Here is a 15,537-nt window from a genome sequence, read left to right as displayed (position 1 = left end):
AAACCCAAAACCTTTTAAAAAAAATCTCCAAAGAGCTGGGACTAGATGGCAAGTCTTAATTTCCACTTAAATTATAAAGTGTTGGATGCAGAGGAAGTTAAGAAGCTGACCTGTTATGTCAGAAGAAAGCATTGATTCTGTGATTTTCTTAAGATAAATCTATTATTTTTCAGTCCCATTTGTACTGGGCTGTGGCCTGAATCCAAGTCAGGGACCAGTTCACAGGAGGGAATGAGAAGGCAGAGCCAGTAACAGATGACCAGATTAATTCTCCCAGCTCTGCAAGTGTGCTGCCAGCTACAGCTGGGTGAAAACTGCCAGCACGCTGGGAGGACCTTGCAGCATGCAAGCCAGTGGAGAGATAAGGCCCATGGGAATCAATAAATCAGAGGTTATTATTAAACAAGACTTAGAATTAGATTGAGCTTAACTGGACAGTGGAGACCAGGGCTGTGGTGAGATGACAGCGGTTGAGGCAGCTGTGTGCCCTCTGAAAGTGCCTCAGTTTGACCACACCATTTTCACAGGATACTTGAAGCCCAGTGAGACCAGTGAAGCCAGTAAAGGTAAAGAGAAAACAAGTCTGCCTAGCTCAGAATGAGGAGAGCCTCTGCAGTTGCTTTATGGTTTTATGTTTATAGACCCACATCAGACAAAATACTAAGGTCCCTAATTCTGATTTCAGGCTCCTAATTTATGCGTGTTTCCTCAGAGTTACAGGTCTAAACGTTCTGTTCATTTTGAGTCATGGTGCCCAAAATTGCTTGAAAGTCTTCTGTTTTATTTTATTTTCTGCATGGGAAATTAGCTTTGGATAACAATCCTTCCCCCCCCTCCCCTCCCCCCCCAAAAACCTAGTTGCCTCTGATGGAAGATTTTGTTCCTCCATCAAGACATTCTCACTCAGAACCAAAATATCCCACATTCTGCCACCATGAACAAAAGCAAAGCTGAGCACTGCAGCTCCCGACCCCCAGGTCCCACATTACCCACAGCCACGAGGGAAGCCTAGAGAAGAGGAGGTCTCAGGTTAGGCTGCTCCCCTAATGCACTTGATTTTGCATTTCCTATCTTCACACATGGCCAATTCCCAAATGGTCAAAGGGGTCACACAAAGGAAACTGAGTACTAAAATAAGTTTCACATCTAACATAGCTTTGCACCTTATGAAAACGCATTCCGCAGATAGGCTAATCAAAGCAGAGATGACAATATCTTGTTAAATGTTTTAAAAGCATATCATCTTCCAAGTTTCCCAGTGGGAAACTGTGTCTGTAACATTAATATTATTATTGTAATATTGTAATATTGTAATATTAATATTATGTATTGGCATCGTCCGCTGCTGATTTTTGTCTGCAAACCTTTCAGAAGACCTTGTGAGGCATGAACAACATCTGTAAATTATTTTTAAATACAAGATGTGCCTGGGTTGATCCTACCTGAGGGGTTTCTCAGCAACAGCCTAGACGGGCAGAGGCAGGAGGGGCTGCTGGGAGAGGGCAGCGAGCAGGCAGGCAACCCCAAAGTGCAGTTCACCCCAAGGAATTGCAAAGAAAGATAGGGGCTTCTCAATGGGGAGATGGACTGTCACTCTCTTCGATCCACGTGCGACTACTGGTGAGTGAAGGAATAAATAATGCACACAGTGGAAGACACTCAGTTTCTGAGATACCCTAATCAGCCGTAGCCACATGTGCTCAGTGTCCTTGGAGCTGTTGAAACCAGCCAGGCCCATCACATTGCTGGGCATGCCTTGGAATAGAGTAGAAATGAGCTAATGGGCAGATCCCCCAGGGCAGATCCACCCACCCCCTGTAATCCATCCCCTGTACTCTGTCACCTGGACTCCACCTCTGCCAACACTCTCCATCTGCATCTTTATCTCCACTCAACTTTCCTACCAAAATTCCCTTCCTAAATAAAAAAAATCTATGTCCCCAGGTATGAGTATGAATACCCCTCTTCAGAGGCACAGAAAAGTTCTGCTGCCCCATTCACACTGCAGCATACTGCCTCTCTCTTCAGCCCAGGACCCCATTCGAAAAGGGCTTCTTGTTTGTCTCACTCCACAGGTTTCCTCATTACCTTTCCTCACAGGCTTTACTATTTCTCTTCCTGCTCTCCACCTGCTCTGTGCCTGCTCTCTGCTGCTTCAGCCAGGACCCTTTCTCTCCTGGTCATTTCTGAGCACAGAATTAGAGAAAAAGACACATACTTTTTCTTCATGTCAACTGCAGATACAAAAAAAAAAATGTTAGTATGTCTGCTTGCCACAGGGATATTCAGTGCTGCAATTGGCAAGCTTGAATTTATTTTTATTTTTAATTGTAGCTTGATATTCTCCCTTGTCCTTATATTTAGAAGCCAGTTAGCAACCACTGGACAGGAGAATATGCAACCTGTTTGAACAAAAAAGTTATTAGCTTTACAGCTCTGGCATAAATGAGTAACATTTGGGGAGTAAATGACCTGCTGTAGTTACTAAAGTTAATTTCCTTTTTGTACTTTTCTCTCTTGGTTTCCCTCTCAATGTTTATTTCCTTTTATATCTTCCTCTTAGTTCCCCTTCTGACCTTTTTAATTTTTTTCCCAAATTAGTTCTGCTGAAGCTTAAAAGAAAAATCAGAGACTTGCAAGTATTTTCCTTTGTAAAGGTCACACAGTCGTTGACTGCTCCTTTAAAAAGAAAAAACTTGTGTTCATCTGACACCGGGTGCAGAAAGTAACAGATAAGAACATGCACAACTGGAGCCCGGGCACCCTCCCAGGCGTGCTGCGGACACCAGTCCTTGGGTCCTTGGCCATGACCTGCGACCTCTCCCGCCTAGGACATCTGCACTCTTTAATGTAGGGTTTTGTGATAAACAGAAGTCCCCTAAAAGACCAAGATATGGGGCCTAATCCACAGTTTATTTTTATTTTACCCATCTTTCTAGGCAGTCTTTTCTTGTCCCAGACCAGTTCCCATATATCATCTGCATCCTCTAAGGTTGTCATTTCAGCTGTGTGGGCTCTGTTTTCCATGCTGAGTTTCCACTTAAAACTCTGCTCCTGACCACCTTCAAGGCTTCCATTCGATTCCACAAGAAGCTGGTCAGTGATCTAAGCTCCCACTCACAGAAATCACATTTTTAAATCTATTTAGCCCAACACTAAACTGTAACTCTCCAAAGATTCACAGACAGTAAGAATAGCATTTTTACAAGAAAAAGGCATACATAAGATCAAGGAATCTGTTCATCAGTCCCATTCATGAGTAACGGCATGACTGTTAATGGCAGAGGCTTCAGGGACATTTTATGGTTAAATGCTGGCAAAAGAGTAACTCCTTTCTCTTTCTGACCTAATGAACATTTAATTCAAAATGGAACGGCTCCTACAGGAGAGAATAGCTTGGTACCTTGAGTATTCACCTGAGATACATATATCATGGGTTTTAGTTCCCTCTCGGGACGAGGAAAAGCCCATGTATCTGTCCAATTCAGCCTGGACCTCTTCTGTCCCAAAAGAGGACTGCAATCACTAGCATAGCTTTTTACAAGGGATTCATGACCTCTGCAAAACAAGCAAAGAAAAAATCCCCAGGCCATTCTGTATTCCATTAGTCTTTGGTGGTTAGGAGATGAGAGGAATTGCAGAAAGAGGATATAAATATAAAGTTATATAAAACAATTGTTTTACAAACTCATAATTTTACTGTTATAGCTACAAACATTTCAATTAAGAATACTGGCAATTCCTGCCAGCTCCCAGCTATGTCTGCAGTCAGGCATTAGCAACAGTTGGAGCCAGTAAGCGTTTCACAGGCCATTTTCGGGTGTCTCACTAGTTGTTCGTGGAGCATGATGGAGCACCAGCCTACTTGGCCATCAGAGACTGCTACCCTTGTGCCTTTCCCCAAAAGCATTTGAAAGGTGCAAGTCTCATTTTGCATCAGACCAAAGCCAAATGTCAAAGCCTAAAAAATGCTGACAAAGAATAATGTTCTCTGCTGCACAATTGCAGCTGTAATACCCTCTCCTATATATTAATGCTGAATTTCATTTGGGGAGGTCCAAAAATATTGATAAGTGAAAACATAAAATGGACAGAGAAAGCTATAAAAGAAACCACCGAACAAAGCAGAGCCATAAGGAATCAATCACCATTATTCTTTCCATAATTAGGACCACAATAATAAGCAACGATGAAGTACTGGAACCATTAAATAAATCAGCAAAATTTGTGAGGTCCAATTTCACTGACACACTTAATTTCCTTGTAACTTTCCTATACTAATGTCAAAAATTATGGGAAAAAACACTTCAGAATTCTGAATACATAGCTGAAGTCTTTTTCCTCCAGCTTGCAGAAGGAAAAATGGGATAGACTGGTCTCTTCTCTGCTCAGCTGCAAAATGTTAATGGTTATGTACCTGTATGTAAATGCTTGTGTGGGCAAAGCTACACCCCCACCTTGCCAACCCTACCAAGAGCTCCACTTCTTACAGATAACAACTGCACACAGGGTCTGGAAGAGCAAGTTCACTTGTGCTTCACCACCCGCTACAGACTGTTTCTGTGCATTTGCGTTATTCTAGGCTTAAAGAGCTTTAGCTGACCAGTCCAGACCAGTAGAATATCTTTTAGCTGCCTAGTCTGGCATGACAAATAATCAATAGTGAATTCTCAGTGTGAAAAGTCTGTGACTGGTCTGTGACTCTCTCCTCTGAGATGCCTCAAAATACTGCAAACTAAAACATTGGTAGAAATCCAGAGCATTTTACGAGTGATTGGGAAGGAGAGGAAAAAAATCAGAGCAAGTGACTAGTGTGCATATGTGACTTCAAACACATTTTTAAAAATAATTTTTAAATCTTACTGTAGCATAAGATCTAAAATCTGCAGCAGGGGACTTGTGGCCTACAGAGACCGGATAAAACCCTTCTGCATAAACAACATCCATCAGAAATCCACATTTGCAAACTGACTTGCAGGCAGTTGCACAAGGGAGCTGGGGTTTGCATCTCCCAGCACATTTTTGTTCAGCAGAGGCTTTCTCACAGACTTAAGCTCCACTGCAACTGGCTTTGAAGTCCTGTGCACACCTGCATAGATTACAAAGAAGGGAAGGCAGGTCCCTCCACACCCAAACTGTAAATTAACAATGCAACATGTCAAGTTAAGATATGCCCTCCAGCACCCTGTTTTAAAGTCAGACCAATGGCTGACAATCTCCTGATACACTTAACCCTTTCCCTGGAATTCACACCCAGCTTCCAGCCTCCCCAAAGAAGAAACAAACTTACAGGAGTGACTCTCTGATTTTTTCTAAGTAATATATTGGTTCAAAACTGGGACATCTGCTTTAATCCAAGACAGGAGCTGAACTATACCCGTTTTTTTTCTGCACAAACAGGAGAAAGTTAGCACTGTACTAATTTGATTTTTGCATTGTACAGCTGTTTGGAGCAATAGTTTTGGCCTGTGTATTCTGAGGTTGAAGAAAGCCAGCCTTTACCCTTCCATTTCACCTGTTACACCTGGAACAACCCCCTGCTATGGGTATGTCATGGCAATTACTGTGGTTTTTTTTCTCCAGATCCCTTCAGGAGGCTCTGTTCTTCCACCATAGAAGCACGTCACCAGTAATTACAGATTCGAAAAAGGACTTTTTAACTGAGCCAGGAGCAAGTATACTCACCCAAACTGCAAGACTTCCTAGTCTTATAACTGTAATTCCTTTCCTTTCTTCCTCCACTTTGTCATGGTGGGCCACTAATTACACTCATCATGTCCCATCACTTCATACCTAATGGTAGGTGACAACTAATTCCTGTACCATCCGTAATGTTAGCCTTCTGCTGATCTAACCTCCTCTCGACCCTATCTCATCTCATGGCTCCTGTAGCTGTAGGAGACAAGCACATGAGAATAAAGGATCCTGCTGACCTCCTTAGCACAATATCTTCAGGGACAGCTTGCTGCCCACTACAACTCTGCAATCCAGCACTACATTTATTTGCCACGTGCAGTACAAACCCAGGTCTGTGCTCAAGATCAAGCTTGTACATATCCTCACCATGCAGACACAAGCAGACATTCAGGCACGGGGTCAAGGTACTGAGAGGCCTGCTGGGGATGGGCAAGTGGTGCATCTGACCTTGTTTTAGCCAGCAGCACAAGGCCAAGCATGCCCCCATTTACAGAAAAGCGCAGGGCACTGTGGCCTCAATATGGCCACCTCCAAGTCTCCTGCCTGCTCTTACAGGGAACTCATGCAGCCCACTCTGGTCTGTGGTGCTCCCCGGTGGTGTCCCAATGCCTTCCACCCCAAAGGTGAGAGGCTGGGGCATTTGGGTTGGACTGCCATTTTATAGTATGGACCTGGTGGCCCAAGTCACTGTTGTCCCAGAGGTGGTAACACTGAAGTAGAGCTGGGCCAGTGAGGGACCAGACTGCAGTTCATCCCCGGGGCGAGCAACAGAAGTTGGTGATGATTTCTGTGCCCAGATGCTGGTTCTTACAGTAAGACCTGACATACTCTTGACCAGTGATAAGAAAGATCATCCAAGTATCCAGCCATACTATTGGAAAAGTGTCCTCATCTGCCCCCTGTCAAGGACCAGGGGCTAGAAGGCTCTTCATTTGAGAGAGTTTCAGATAAAAGCCACGAGCTGCAGCCTATATCTGGCTTTCTATGCCTTTCAAATCTTAATTGAACTTTTCACATTTGGATATTCTTTGACTATTTGTTTTTGGTGAAAGGCAAAGGGCAAGGGAGAGGGAAAGGGCAAGGGCAGGGGAGGGGAAAAGGAAGAGGAAAGGGGGAGGGGAAGGGGAAGTGGAAGGGGAAGGGAAGGCTTTACTTTATCTCCGTGTTCTCTACTTCTGTCTCACACCCATCTCCTTCCTTGTTGCAAGCCCATAAGGAAGAGACCCAACCATGTTTTCCAGAAAGTAGGACTGATCTATTAAAATTACAAAAGCTGATTTTCAGAAGTTTCTTCTCTCAGTTTAAAACAAATATACCTCTGATAAACATTACTTCTTCATGTGTCTGTATTAAGTGATTTACCTTAAGCATCAAAAACCGAGCGCTTTGATGCATATTCCTAGCTGCATCAAAAGGCACTAAATATCCTGGGAGACAAGCAAAAAAGGAGGAAAAAATGAGGAAAAAAGGAGGAAAAAAGATTAAGGAATGGCAGCCACCAGGGAGTATTAAAGGATGTGAAGACAGAATGAGACAGAAATAGGACCTGGCATGTTCAGGTGAAAGCTGAACTGTGCCTTCCATTCAAAGAGCACCAGATAACAAGAGCAAATCATCAGATTGCTCTATGTCTGTATGAAAAGGTATATGGGAAAAAAAGAGCTGATTAATAGGAGGGATGTAAAGAAGGAGCACTGCAATGCATGGTGGTGTCTATTGCTTTTACAAGAATCTGGAATTCCAGGCTGCTTCTCCACCCAAGGAATTCTGAATTCAGGTATAGATTTTTTTGTTTGGTTGGGTTTTTTTCTCTTACAATTACACAGCAAAGCTAAAGGGAATAGTTGTACATCATTCTGTAGCACCCCAAAATGTTATCACTGTTGGGGAGCAGATAATGTAGATAATGTAGGGAAATGTGAACAGATTTTTTTCAAAAAAGAGGACAAGTGGGCAGCCCTCTGGGTCAAACTGGGACTCACCCCATGTCTAGGCTGATGTTCCAGGCACTCTCTGTCTCCTATAAAAAAATATTTTTTTTTCAGTTTGTATTCATAAAATGTACACAAAGAATCCAAAGCAGGACGCACAATACACATGCCCCACCACCCCTGTGGAAATCACAAGTAACAAGAGAGTAACAAGGTCCCACGCCCAGGGCGTGAGTCCAAAAGGAAAACGGCCCAGATAGGGAACATATGGCATCTAGATGAAAAGCTAGTAAGCCAACGACTTGTTGCCTAATAAATTCCTAAAGTCTAGGACAATAAAGCATCCCCAAACCTTTCCCTGAGATTCCAGGAAGGGGTATGGCATTCTAGATGGTCCAGTGGATTGAAGATATCACTTGTCCTTCATGGAGCATTAGGTGGATTTTTAGGTTTTTTTAATGAGTGCATCTTCAACCCAACAACAGATCAAAAATTATGTGCACATAGATTCAAAATAAAATTTAAGACAGAAGGAGGTGTGCGCGTGTATGAAGAACAGAATAGAATTAATGCAATCAGAAGTGCCCAAATGCTCGGCTTGGTTGAAAAATTATTTAGAAAATATGCCAAGTAATGCCAGCACCTAACTTTAACCAGCTTATTTTCCCTCCTTTCTACTCCTTTGCTTTTCACCTTTTATCTCAAGAGCCCTCTATCATCAGCATCTCAAGAATCCAGGTCTCCAAACTCCCTCACTGAGAGAATATAGTGCATTAGCTAAAATAAGCACAACACTGAAATGACTGACTGCCCTGATATTGATTTTACCCTGTTAGTAACACAGAGACTGCAACAAACACATAAAAAGGGATTACTTTCATTTCAAAGGGAAGGGCAACTTGATCTAATCTGAAAAATGACAGAAAATAGCACTAGGGAGTGTCTCACATATTGTAATTCACTGAATTCATACCACTTCAGTTTAGCTGGAAGAGAAATAAAGACCCTCTAATAGTACTGGGGAATTTGAACTTTTCAGAGGAGAGGCAATCAGTCCTCCCCTGAGCTAATCTTAAAGGGCAGAGTACCTATACACTCAGTAGAGAGGTATCTCATTAATTCATGAAATACTGACACATAAACTGAGCGAAGTGTAATTACTTGCCCTGGAAGGCCATTGCAAGTAAGGGCTTGGAGTTTCTCCTGCCAAGAGTTCAAGCTCCCTCCAAGTATATCATGAATCTAATTGACCTGGTACCTCAGAGGTACAAAACCGACCAGATTTTATAGAACCATGGCTCAGAGGCAGAGATGCTACCCTGACTGTGTTGGTGCGACTAGGCTACTAAACCTCCTTACTTCCATTTTCACTCTTCAGCCAAATTTGCACACCCTCATGCTTCCAGACATAAACTCTCTAGTGTTTCAAACACTTTTCCTATTACACAGTCCCTTAGAAACCAATCTGCGGATGTCTCCCTTGTCCCACAAATATCTCCATACTGTGCTTTAGTCACTGGTCAAATCTCATTCAGCTGCCTCCGGGAAACTCATTTCTGCCACCATTCCTGCACATAGTTGCTGAGTGGTAGGCACTCATATCCCTTCCTTCGTATCCCAACAGAATTACTCCCCTGCTCCCCTTGCTCTTCTGTGAGCCTGACTGCCTGTGTAGCTGGGGGTTGCTGTAGAGAGCACGGAAAGAGTTAATATCGCAGGGTCTGTTATTGCTTGTTAGTACTGCAGAGGTGCCTGGGTGTCCTGGCAAAGACCAGGACTTACTGGGCCACGGACTGTACAAACAGTAAGGGACAGCACCTGCCTCCAAAGTCTGAAATCTAAACATACAGCACAAATGCACGCCAAGCTCCCATCTCCACTTGACAAGTGGGAGGAGGTGCCACCTCCCTTCTGACCACCACCTCCCCTTCCTGCCCACACTGAAGGCGAGGTGCTGCTCTGTGGGGCTCTCCAGTGGGAACCCTCATCTCCTCTGGTAAGAAAAAATCCTACTTTTCTCTAAAGACCTCCTGATGCATCCCGGAGTTTCTCGCTGCATAGCTCCCACACCCACCAAGGGCTGACCTTTCCCACGTCTCACACACGCAGTGCCCACCAAATCACTGCAGCCCATGCACCTGTGAACCCACGTACACATGCACAGCCATGCAGGCTCAGAGCTCTCCCTGGCCCAACACACCTAGGGAGACCCAGGACTGCCCACTTTGCCCTTGGGCAACCTAATTTCGTTGCATGCTGAACCTACACCCTGGTACCCCAGGAGCCACTTCTCAAGGGTACCCACAGGGGCTTTTCCTCCCACTCCTACATGATCTGATTCATGCTCTAGGTTGCATGACATGACACACCCCCTTGAATTCACCTGTGTTATATTTAGCACTGGAAACAGTCCAGTTTCCCCAGGCCCACAGGTGTGACTAGGCACTGAGCTGCCCTATGTTATTGTTCATGGTGGCACCACACCACTTGAAGTCACCACCCAAGCTTGGCCTCACAAGGGACTCCCCTCCTGTCTTTCCCTGCCTATTCAGGGTACAACCAAGTGTCCACTTCTAGCAGCATCCCACCTAACCCTGGCCACTGCTAGACCAGCAGCCAGCCTGTAAATGACAAGTCCAGTAAATTCAAGAAAAAAGGCAACTGTAGCGGTAGATATGAAGTGAATGAGGAACAGAACCAGACTGAAAGCATTTACCTCTGGGTGCTTGGTGGTACTCCTGAGCCCTGAGAGCAGGCTCGTGTCAGTTGCTCTGAAGACAGCTCACAAGAGGATGCAAACTTTAAATTGCCAAATAATTAAGGTTGGTCAAGCATAACTTCAGAATTTCTTTTCAGAGGATAAAACTCTGACTGCTGGCAAGTCGAGATGCCCTTAAGGATAGAAAATTAAATTAACAGTCAGGCTGCCATAACGTTTTCTCTGGGATTTCCCAGATGGAAATATGTGTGAATGAGCTCTATAGACCATGTGTTACAAACCCGACATTTCAGGAAGCATCCAGACTGACTGCACATAATCTGCACAAAAGATCTGTGGATGTTCAGTAGTGGTGGGGTTCAGATGTGTGAGGGCTCTCTGTTAACTGTGATGGTGACAAGAAGGGCTTGCTCCTTCCCCCTTCACCTCTGACAGACAAACACTTTCTTCTCCAGGCAGAGCCCGTGCCTGATGCCATTTTTTGGAAGGTTGCATTTGTTTGTACTAGCCCACCAACAAACAGATAAAGAGGACATGCAATGCTAATTAAATACTATATGTACCTGTTAATCCATTTGATGGACAGTTGTGTGCCTTTATAATTTAAAGAGACAAGCTCAGTGAGTTATATGTAAATGAGGTCTGGCTTAGCATCACAGCATCTAAAAAGGACACAAGAGAGGCAAATAAACCAGGAAGCCCTTTTCTTCTCTGCATTACTGCAAAGGAGGCAGGCAAAGCGCTGGGGCTGGTGTTGCCTGCTGACAGGGAAGCGGTGGTTTGTTAGCAGAGCCAGAGGCACCACGTGCCCTAAGGGAGACTGTACCCGCCAGGAACAGGGTGTAGCAGAGGCCTCTCCTCACCAAACCCCAGCCAGCAGGTTGGGATTGGCACTGGAGGGAGCACCTACAGCAGCCCTGGAGGGAGGGAAAGGCTGCACCCAAGCTGTCCCCTCCCAAATCCCCAGGGCCAGCTTCCCACCCAGTGCCAGTGCCTGCTGCTCAGACGATAAATGTGAAAAGAAATGCCTGTGAAGGGAAAACCAAGAAAAGGAGACAAATGGCTAGGGAAGTAAAGCTCACCGTACCCATGGCCAAGTTCCCAGACCTATGCAATTTCCTAGGAAGTATCACACACGATACCACAGCATCAATCCATAAACAAACAAACAGACAGTAGTATTCATTTACCTGCACTGCAACTTCAGTTGTGATGTTCAATGAAGGCAAAAGCCTAGCAGGATTTTTAAAAGGACTTGAACCTGTCTTGAACAGTGAGGGATCCAAAATTGCATTAGATAAGAGCCTTCTTAAGAGACTGGAAGGTTGTATGCTCACCTCATGTCACAAGACAACCCATTGCTTATGGAGACAAGGAAGGACTTTTTCCAAGACGCTGGTTTTCTTGTGAGTCGTTTCTTCCAAATTCTTCCACCTTTCTACATTCATATTAGTCATATCCAAAAACAAGAATCTGAACCAGAAACTGTTTCTTCTCTATTAGTTCAGATGCAAAAATTACCAACCCAATCACCCTCCTAGCCCTAGGCAGTATTTTAGCTGGTTTACTCATTACATCCTACATCCCCCCAAAAAAAACACCTCCAATAACCATGCCCACAACTACAAAAACTGCAGCTATCACCATCACAATCCTTGGCATCATCCAGGCTGTAGAACTCTCAAACATAACCCACACCATAACTCAACCAAAACAAAACACCCTCCTAAACTTTTCCTCCACACTAGGATACTTCAACCCTCTAATACATCACACCACCTCTAAAAAACTCCTAAACAGTGGAAAAAAAATCACCTCCCATTTAATTGACCTATACTGATATAAAAAAATAGGACCGGAAGGCCTCACCAACTTGCAGTTTATGGCAGCCAAACCCGCAACCACCCTTCACACCGGACTGATCGAAGCCTACTTAGGGTCCTTCACCCTATCTATCATCATCCTTCTCCTGTCAATACAGAGAACCCAAATTAATGGCCCCAAACATCTGAAAATACCACCCTCTAATAAAATAACTAATAACTGGAGCGGGTGATGCGATTCAGCAACAGCCTGAGATTTTTAACTTTGCTGACTTTTATGGAGGTATTCTTGATTTACACATACAATGCGCTTCATCACCTCTTGTCAAGGTTTCCCTCCTACAGACACCACCTTGCCATAGCTAGCAGTAACTGGTGAAGCTGAGGACAATTCCTGCAGTGGTGTAGGTGCCTGCTGGAGCAAATCACCAGTTCCCCCTTCAGGTGGTGATTCCTGATCAGCAGTGAACAAATTAGCAGAGCGTCAGGAAAAAGCCATCTTTGGAAAAGATAAAATTTCAGCTTCTAAGCTGGCCCAGCTGTAAACCAGAATTAATTTATGTAAAAGGAAGAGATGCCTGAAAATCCAGAAAGAGCAATGTCAGACTGAGGAATCGTATTCATTGAGTGTTACTACTGCAGGCAGGCATGGTACAGGAGGTATTTCACAAACCAGACATGGCTATTGAAAGGCCCACACTTCTCCCAGTGTTTTGATGGATGAGCAAGTCCTCAGTTAAGGGCCATAGAGCGTGTCTCACCCACTGGAGAAGCCACCCTTCCATCCCTGCTTTCCTTCAGGCCAGAGATACCTCCCAGGTTTAGATCATCCCTCAGTACCAGGCTGCAGCGCTTGGTTGCCAGCCATGGGTGGGTGTGTTATTAGTCAGGTTTACATGTCTAAAACATCATTTCTGCAAACACCATGGGCATGACTATGAAGGTGCACAGAACACAAATCTGAAAAAGAATTTCAATGAGTAGAAAAAGCAGTGTCCAAGTTGAAGCACCCCTACAAGTAGGTCAAATCTACTCGCATAAAATTGGCTAATATGATTTCTCACCAGATTTACTGCAGACCGTGCTCTGTTATTGAATGCTTCTTTCACTTGTATTCACTTTGCTCTGCTGCATGCAGTATGTCCTCACTATTTGTCTCTAAAAAGTAAATGTAATTCCTACACAAAGGGCACATCTCCAGAGGAGATACTCTAAGCACCCGCAGTGGCCGTTAAATCAAAGGGACTTCATTGGCCATGAACATACAGAATAGTTATTCAGCTACCTATCTTGGGGCTTGCAGGCTATCACTCTGACTTCATTCAAAGCACCTCTCTCTGTGGTGCTAGGATGCTGCTGTCCCCAGAGAGCAGTAAAAACCACAAGGAACTCCAGACCGAGACAGTAAAATATGAAGCCCGAGACAGTAAAATATGAAGCCAACCTCAGAGGAATGCAACAGACTACAAGCAGTTGAAAAGGTGTAAAAACATACTGTAAACCTGTTTTAAACATTTTCACAGAAAAAAAAAAAAAACACAAAACCAACAGGAATCTATTTTAAAGGATCCTACTCACATTTTTCATTACCAAGGCAAAATTAATGGCCACAGTCAAATGTTGTTGGGGAAACCATGCACGGGAGCATGGGGCTCGTGGGAAGCAATTTTGAGTCGTATCAATATCACACTATTGGAAGTGCAGGGAGTAAAACAGCTGAACTGAAATGGCACCCAGAATCTATCCTTCTGACCAGATGGCTCCAGATCAGTTGTCAAGGGAGGTGCTGTGCTTTCCTCCTCCTGCAGCACTGGGGAGAAATAAAGTGCTGGGGCTGCAGCTCTCAAGGTGAGAAGGAGAAATATTGTTGAATCCAGAAAAAAGTCCAGAATAACAAAGCTTTCAGAAGGCTTTTGGGGCGCTGGGCTGGAAACATCATTTCAGATCCCTGGTTGTTTTGCTGCACCTATTTGCATCCATATGCTTCTCCTCAACCTCTGCGTGCTCAATGGTCCCAGCCCCAACAAGAAACAGGAGTAACTGAGCCGCTCTCACTCTGCCTGTGTAACCACGCCATCACGGTCCTGTAATCCTAGACCTGGTGCAGCTCAGTTTACCTGATTACATCGCTTTTGTTCACATTAAGTGTTCATTGTGAAACTCTCTCAAGACAGGAAAAACTAGATAACAGGGGAAGAGCTCCTTTGTGGAGATTGCCACAGATAACACCGGTGAGGCAGTCCCTTCCACCACTGAAGAAATCATCATGACATCCAAAATGACCAAAATTTTCCCTGAGATGTCCTAAGCATGCCATCATTTTTCACAGCTAAGCTGTGCAAGGAATAATAAAAACAAAATTTATTTCAGTTTGCATTCATCAAATGTACGCAAAGAATCCAAACCAGGACATACAACACATATGCCCCACCACCCCTGGGGAAGTGACAGTTAACAAGAGCCAGGTTTTTAAAAACTCTTTTGGAATAAATTGATTATATAAGAAAAAAATATTTAAAACGATTCACAGGAGTCTTGGGCACACCTGCTAAATTATTCAGATATGGTCAAAATCAGCAACCCCAAAGATAAATGAAGATCATGTTAAAACTCCTCCAGTTGCTGGCAGGAAAATAAACAAACTCAGCCCACTCTTCATGTTTCTTTTTAACAACTCTGATTGTAACCCGGGGCAATCCCCTTAGGTCATTTCTGTCCTAGACATCATCTATTATCCCTCCACACAACAATGCAGTTCCGGCCCTGACTGGTCTCTTCTTTATTTCATCCATCCAGATATCCTCCCCTCCTTCCTCCCTGGGTTGCATTGGTAGGTATAGAGGGGAGGGTGCCAACTTGCTTTCCCGCCTGCAGGGAGAGAATATTAATCCCTTCCTGCTCCGCGGAAATGTGGGAGCTGCCTACCACGCTGCAAGCCAAATCTAAGTTTATTTTTAAATAGTACTGCCTTGATTTTTGGTATTCTGGGTTTAGGAAAGGCCTCAGTCTGATCTTATCTTGCGCTGTTTTCCTTAACGACCTCAAATTATGAAGCTGTGATCTAGAAAGAGCATAGCAGTTAGTATCACCATATAGAATAATATGCACCAAAATGCTCTCAGACCTACACCCACACACAGCCCTGAAATTAATTAATGAATGACCAAATTAGACCAAATTGAAACTTTCTGGTAGCAACAAATATTTGTTAATTGAATAAAAATAAACTACTGAAAATATAGTTATAAACTTTGCATTTTGCAAATGTTTTAAAAGCCTACATGTACTACTAAATACAGAATTATTTGCCTAATGATTTTCCTATAAAATATGCTAAGCTATTTTCTTCACCTTTTTTCTGTTGGTT

General features: G+C 43.8%; 1 long non-coding RNA gene across 3 annotated transcripts in view; it reads right to left on the bottom strand.

Annotated features, from left to right (window-relative positions):
- Nucleotides 1-15,537, bottom strand: part of LOC142056588 (uncharacterized) — a 61,066-nt gene that overhangs the window by 6,516 nt on the left and 39,013 nt on the right. For 2 of the 3 annotated variants that reach the window (XR_012660387.1, XR_012660388.1), the window contains exons 1-3: nt 10,911-15,332; nt 10,345-10,520; nt 7,680-7,717 (exon numbers count right to left, since the gene is read on the bottom strand). The exons of the other annotated variant lie outside the window; for it this stretch is intronic. This is a non-coding gene — a long non-coding RNA (uncharacterized LOC142056588). Of the gene's footprint in view, nt 1-7,679; nt 7,718-10,344; nt 10,521-10,910; nt 15,333-15,537 lie in introns of those variants that run through there. 3 annotated transcript variants of the gene reach the window in all.

The sequence above is a fragment of the Phalacrocorax aristotelis genome, chromosome 4, assembly GCF_949628215.1.
Source record: "Phalacrocorax aristotelis chromosome 4, bGulAri2.1, whole genome shotgun sequence".
Taxonomy (NCBI): domain Eukaryota; kingdom Metazoa; phylum Chordata; class Aves; order Suliformes; family Phalacrocoracidae; genus Phalacrocorax; species Phalacrocorax aristotelis.
Note: the sequence above shows the minus strand (reverse complement) of the source record. Positions and strands in the feature narration are given on the sequence as shown.